The sequence below is a fragment of the Quercus robur genome, chromosome 7, assembly GCF_932294415.1.
Source record: "Quercus robur chromosome 7, dhQueRobu3.1, whole genome shotgun sequence".
Lineage (NCBI taxonomy): Eukaryota > Viridiplantae > Streptophyta > Magnoliopsida > Fagales > Fagaceae > Quercus > Quercus robur.
The window spans coordinates 39785250-39792251 of record NC_065540.1 but is presented as its reverse complement, the minus strand read 5'-3'; the positions used below and the strand labels follow the sequence as shown (position 1 = coordinate 39792251).

At 30.0% G+C, this 7002-nt stretch overlaps 1 long non-coding RNA gene across 1 annotated transcript; it reads right to left on the bottom strand.

Moving 5' to 3' along the window:
• Window positions 1–586: 586 nt before the first annotated feature.
• Window positions 587–3275, bottom strand: LOC126690915 (uncharacterized). Its single transcript, XR_007644771.1, has 3 exons — window positions 3078–3275; window positions 1314–1459; window positions 587–1189 (listed from the first exon to the last, which is right to left on the bottom strand). It is a non-coding gene; the product is annotated as an uncharacterized LOC126690915 (long non-coding RNA).
• Between the last annotated feature and the right edge of the window lie 3727 nt (window positions 3276–7002).

Here is a 7002-nt window from a genome sequence, read left to right as displayed (position 1 = left end):
ACAAAGAACCTTAGTAGGGTATATATAGAGAGTAGATAAGCTAGGTTAGGTGTATGGACTTTGCATTAAATTTGGCTGCCTAAGCAGGGGCGGAACTACAGTGGGGCAGGGGGGGGCCATTGCCCCCCACCCCCCAAAAAAACAAACTATTGTATATATATATATATATATATATATATATATATGTTGAAATTTTAAATTTTGGTCCTAATAGACCCCCCCAGTTAAAAAAAAAAAAAAAAAAAAAAAACTGGTATACATATGTAATTTGAAAAATTAAGATTTGCCCTTAAATATATATATTTTTGGATCTTCTCTGAAATAGTGCCGAGTTCCATTTTGATAAATGTGTTAAAATGTTTAAGAAACACTTATTTTATATGTAGTATTTTGTTGAATATGAAATAGATGTTAGTTTTTATTTTCATAAAAAAAAAAAAATTGTTTTAAGCTTTGCCCCCCTCAGGTTCGAATCCTGGTTCCGTCCCTGTGCCTAAGCCATTAGATAATAACCACATGCAATAATATTATCTCTAATTAATGGAGAATCACTTAGGGGTTAGAAGGCTCCAATGGAGATGTGTAAGGGAGATTCAAATTGTGTTTTGTGTAGACAAAGCTTGGAATGTAGAGCCCATTTATTTTTTGAGCGTTCCATTTCTATAAGAATTTGGAGGAAATTGATGTGCTGGTATTTATTCATAACTCCCATATTTGACTGTGATCACATAATTCAATGGAGAGAAAATTATTGGAAAGAGGAGTCTTTAAGGGCTGTGGTGTTTAAACTAATATTGGGTGCTCTGGTGTATTAAATTTGGCACAAAAGGAATGCCATTATTCACGTTCAAAGGCTTAAAACAGAGAAAGGCATCATCAAGCTTATAAAAAGAGGGATTAAAGCAAGGTCTTTCTTTTTTCCTGTGTAAATGAATGAGTAGGGATATAACTTTTCTTTATTGTTCTTTGCTCTGCGTACTTGAGCGGGGTTTTACTTGTGTATTGTGCTTGATCTTAATAAAATATTTTATTCATCCAAAATATATATATAAAGTGCAGAGTAGCATTACCGGCCGTGTCAAAACAATGGACAAAAGCATCCTCCAGCTGAAAGATGTGCATATATGGCAACTTTTTCCATTCTGAATCTCAGTTGGTCCCCGTGTGAGTACTGATTAGGTCTGCCTTCCTATATTTTGAAAGTTTAATGTAGTAAGAAAAAAAGGAACTTTAACATGAAATATCAGCAGCAACTGGGGGAGGAATGATGTTCAAGAAACATGACAAGGAAGGAAGAGTTTCTAGGACATTACCTACACCTTCTATACAATGCAAAGAAGTGTACTATTCAGAAAATTCGGAGTAGGTTGGAGCAGCAGAGAAAATGATAGTGAACATAGCGGAGCACCATGAGCGATTTTTGAACAAGCTCTGAAGCTAGTATAATTGAGAAAAAAGCCTGAGAATCACAATTAAGGGATGTTATGTGATTCTTCCTTATGCACCAGTAGTTGCAGTGACGTAAGTCGTAACTTGGGTTTGATTTTTGGGATTAAAGCATAAACCAAAGTATTTTTTTTAATCATTTGGAATAAAATAAATATTAAAGTTTGAAATTAAATTAATAAAAATAAATAAATTAGCATATATTCAATATCAAAATGTAAATAAAAGAAAAGAAATAATTATTTTTATTCAATTATCTATTAAAATAAAAATCACCTTTTTTTTAATTCAGAAAATTATGTATGGTTGATTTTTTGATTAATTTTCCAAAAAAAAAAATTCTTGCTTAATGTGCAAAATTAAAGAGTTTGTTGAGAAATCGTCTTCCATTAATTTTTGAATGATTGAGATATAGTGCAATAGTCACTTTCAAAAGTCAATTTTATTCTCAACCTTTGAATAAAAAAATTTTAACCTTAAATTTTTTTACAATTTTATATTTAATTACACTTATTTTTTTAACTCCACCCTCATAATTAAGGGTTAATTGCGTAGTGCAATAGCATATATCTCAATTATTTTTTACAACATTGATGGTTGAAAAGTCAAAGATTATGATTAACTTTCTCTAATCCATAAATCTAATAAATGTTGTATTTAACCAAAAAAATAAAAGGTTTTGTAAACTTAAAAAAAAGCTCAAAACATACAAATAAAATTTCAATGCTACACGGTCTTGGTCGCTCAACATTATATGATAGAACATGTCTAATATTCCTCTAACTTGTAGCCAAGATAGGAATTAGGCACGAACGGTAGACCAAATCATAGTGGTGTTAAGCAAAAGCATAGGAGATATCCATCAGGGAACTAAGTTGCTTCCATACTCTTCCTAAATTCATAAATAAACACACACACACACATATATATATATATATATATATATGTGGCAGCAACTAAATTTAAGAGTCCCAAACTTTTTAACATTCAGTCTCAAACAGGAAATTGCCACACATTCATTTGATCTTTTTTTTTATAAACCAAACCAATTGATACTAGCAGTGCTTTGGGATTTCTTATGTAAACCAAGGTTTTTGTTTTGGGAGAGACCACTGGTCATAAGAATGGGTAAGATGACCATTTTATTTTTTGGATTCTCTAAACATTTTTTTAATTTTAAGGAGACCAAATAAGATTCTTTTAAAAACCTTCTCTCCACGTCTTGTGTGTGTTTAAAAAATACATTCTCAAAAAAAAAAAAAAAAAAAAAAAAAAGATTTTTACTCTAATTTAAAAAAATAAATAAATAAATGAGTTTTCCTCCAAGAAAAAAGATCTTCCAACTCACTATGTGGTAATTTAGAAAAATATCAACGTTTTATTATAATAAAAAAAAATATCAACATATATTTTTAGTTATATGAATTACTTAATTGTCATGTGACTTATTTAAACAAAATAATCATATATTAAACTTCTGTACTCATTCTGTACTCTTGTTTAGACGCAGCCAAAAAAAAAAAAAAAAAAAAACCAAAAACAGGAGCTTTAAGATGAAAATATCGGCAGTAACTTGGGGAAGAAAGGTGTTCAACAGAAATCATAAGGAAGGAAAAGTTTCTGGGACATACCTCTACCATCAATACAATGCAAAGAATTGTATTACTTAAAAATATTGCAGAACGTTGGTGTACAGAGAGATATAGCGAACACTAGCGAGTGCCATGAGCAATTTTTGAACAAGCTAGTATAATTAAGGATAAATTCTGAGGAAGAATCCTAAGAATCACAAGGATGATAGTTATAGAGAATAAAGCTAGCAATGTTATTTTGTGAGGGTGGAAAGGGTTGTGATTCTTCCTTATGCATCAGTAGTTGCAGTGACGTAAGCGGTAAGTCGTAACTTTTTTTTTTTTTTTTTTTGACAGCAACGGAAGTCGTAACTTGGGTTTGATTTTTCGCATCAAAACAAAAACCAAAGTATATTTTTTCTCGTTAAGGTTACGTTTGGATTTGGCTGAAAAACCTAGCGCGTCTACATATGACTTTTTATTTTTGGCACGTGTTTGAGAGACAAACCTCACTGTTATGGCTACTGTTTATACACTGTTTATGAACAATAGTCGCAATGTTTGACTTTTCTCACTTTTCAGCGCATCAGTGGGTTTGTGTACTATTTACGGGACCCACAAACCTCACTTTTTAGTAACTTTTTCATTAAAAATAAGTCTCACGGTACTATTCACACATTTAAAAATTATTTTATTACAGTGTTTTTCAGTTTTTAGTTTTCAACCGTATCCAAACGAACCCTAAGGATCAGTTTGGTGGACTTTTAATTCTTGATTGTATCTTTATTTATGGTTAAATAATTAAGAGATCTAGGATTTCAATCTCTACCTACACCAAAAACTGATTGGTGTTTTGGTTTTGTGATAAATAGCTATCATTAGAAGCAGACGCCATAAGTTGAAACTTTCTATTAAAAAAAAAAAAAAAAAAAGATTGCATCTTTTTTTTAAGTTGATGAATTTTTGTGTTGAACATTGTTTTAGGTTGATGTGATTTGGTAGTATTTTAATTTGTTATATTTTTTCTTTTATTTTCTTTGATTGATAGATGTTATCCTATGACATTATATAGCATATAAATATAATGTTATTCTATTATATAGTTAGCATGATCTAGATTATTTGCTGTTTAAAACTATATATTTTCTTTTGAGTATTCTTTTACTCATCTTCTTTTATATAAATTTGCTATTTTTCTCACATTCTCTCCCAAAAAACTTGTTTATTCTCTCTCTCTCTTTCTCTCTCTCTCTCTCTCTTATTATTTCTTACAACTCTATTTTAGCTTGATAAATTTTTGTATTTTTTGTATCTCTACTTTGGGTAAATACATTTTGGTAGTTTTTTTTTTTTTTTTTTTTTTTTGAGTTCCCCTTCACATGTACTATCTCTCCCTCTTATAATTTTGGTTTGAGTTCATTTTTAGACATTTCAAAAGTGAGAATTTGAGTTTATATTAAAATATAATCTAAATTGTTATGTATTTGAATGTATCTATCAATTTATTTGAGTAATATCTATGTTGATTGTATTTATCAATTATTTGAGAATATCAATTGTAAATTTGTGATGAGCTTTGATTATCATGATAATCTCTTTAAGAAAATGAGAAATCTGAATCATTAATTTGAAACTTAAAAAAAAAAAAAAATAGCTATACAAAAAAAAAGAAAAAATATAACACACTATAACAAAAGTTTGAAGAATATAGACCACTTCAAAAAATAATAATATCTATCAAACACACCCAAGTTAAAAAAAAAAAAAAAAAAATCCAAAATAATAAAAATGATATATTTGTAGAAATAAAGAGATGGAAAATACTTTTAGAAATAGTTCAATTTTTAAGGATATCAAATTATCTTCAATAAATTTTAAGTAATAAATTATACATTATACCACATATGAATTAAGGTAGATAGTAGTAAGGAGATGAAAAAGTAAAAAGAATGGAGAAAGGTTGGAGAAAGTGTAACAATAAGTTGATAAATTAATATGAGAAGAGTCAAAAATAAGAGAGAGATGATATTTTGGTTGTAAATAATGGAGATTTTAATTCACCTTAGATGAGTAAATGTTAAAAACAATTAAAGAAAATACTAGAAAGAAAAAGGATAATGACGTGGTCATTGGTGTGACTCAATCGGAGCGTAACAATAATAAATGATATAATTAACTAAAATTAAGTAATAAAAAATGAAAGAAAATAAATATTAATTGGAAAGTACAATAAAATTATCTTAAGGAGAAAACTACGATTGAGAATGAGCAGATTATATGATTATAAAAAATTTTATATAATGTCAACAATTGTTAAAATACTATTTGAATAATGATAACAAAGGTTATAAATTAATCTTCTTACTTTAAAATATTTATATTACTAATATTATAGGAATAATCTATATATATATATATATATATATGTATATATATTGTGGGGACTATGGCCCAAAGTAACGAGTTGGGTCTTGGGTCCGTCCGAGGACACCAGCCCGTCCGAGGAGACAACGGGGCTTAAGCGATTCATGTTAAGCCTATCACTGGAAATAAAGGAAAAATGTCCAAGGAGGAATTTCTCCTCGGACACTGAAAGTTCGGAGCGGACGTACATCCAAGCCATTGAAACTCATCTCCCAAATATGTGAAAAGGAAAGAAACACAAAATATCCAAGTAAAAGCTGCCACCACCACATTGAATGCACTACAACTACTTTCATAGCCTCATTAATGTGGAAAAGGCCCCTGAACAGTGTTATTTTGGCTACCACAACTCACAAAGGATTGAAGGAGGTGTCTGATGGAATGGATGTTCAAGTGGGAGCTTGGATGATCAAAAAGTGTAAAGCCCAGATGATAAGGAAGGCCCTATATAATATATAGAAACTCTCATAAGGGAGGGGGTAGAGAAAAAAGGGCAGAATACTGTGACATGCAAAGAGACCCTAATGTACTAGTCTGTATACATAAATTAATTCTTGAATCTTCCTGGACCATGAGATTTTTCAATATAATGGCCTTTGTTCTTGTCCATGTGTACCTTTATCCCATATAAAGTCTCTGTCTAACTTATCTAAACCCAGTTCTTTAACCCATACTCTACAAAATTCATTGTGTTGGGCCTTTTTGGATCAAGACTTCACAAGATAGGGGTTTGGGCTCCAAAAAGTGTGACCCTACATATATATATATATATATATATATATAAAGCCAAAGCTAGAGAAAATTCAATTAGATCCTAAATTATATTTCAATTGTGGACTAATTTTGTGCCATGTGTTAGCTAAAGTTTTTTAAACTTTATGCTAAGTGATTTAAATGAGTACAAAATACTAATAGTCCAATATTAATGGGAAAAAAATCATATATATATATATATATATATCTACTAAACAATAATCACCACACCTTCTATCTTATTAAAAATTATAATAAACACGATCATAAGTATATTTAACTTGGGTAGGAATTTTAATATGCATTTAATTATGTTTATATTTTCTAATAATTCAATCAATTGTGTATATTTTTATGATTAATAAAAAAAATGTTTATTTTTAAATGCATCCATGCGTATGCAGTGTTACATGCTAGTATGAACTAATGAATACAATCTGTAAGAACCAAGTACGAGACTTCTGGGCCTTAAATTACTTGGGCTCACAATTTATTTGTAGTGGGTTTGAGGATTTCCTACTTTGGGTCGTTCTCGGCAGAAAGACTCAAAGCAACACTCAGTTTATTCTTTCTCCCTTGATTGTTTTCTCTCAATTTTTCTGAACCCCTTCTTCTCCCCAATTTCTTCTATTTATAGCCAAGGTTAGTGGGGAGATTATGATTACAGCCACCGTTAGTGCTACCAAAGGTCCAATATTATCTGGTTAAAGTGGATGTTTAGGTGAGAGGACGGTGCAGCATTTATGACCTTGGAACTTGGTTCCAGCTTGATCGATTATGTTCGGCAATTCAGTTTCCCGTGCATATC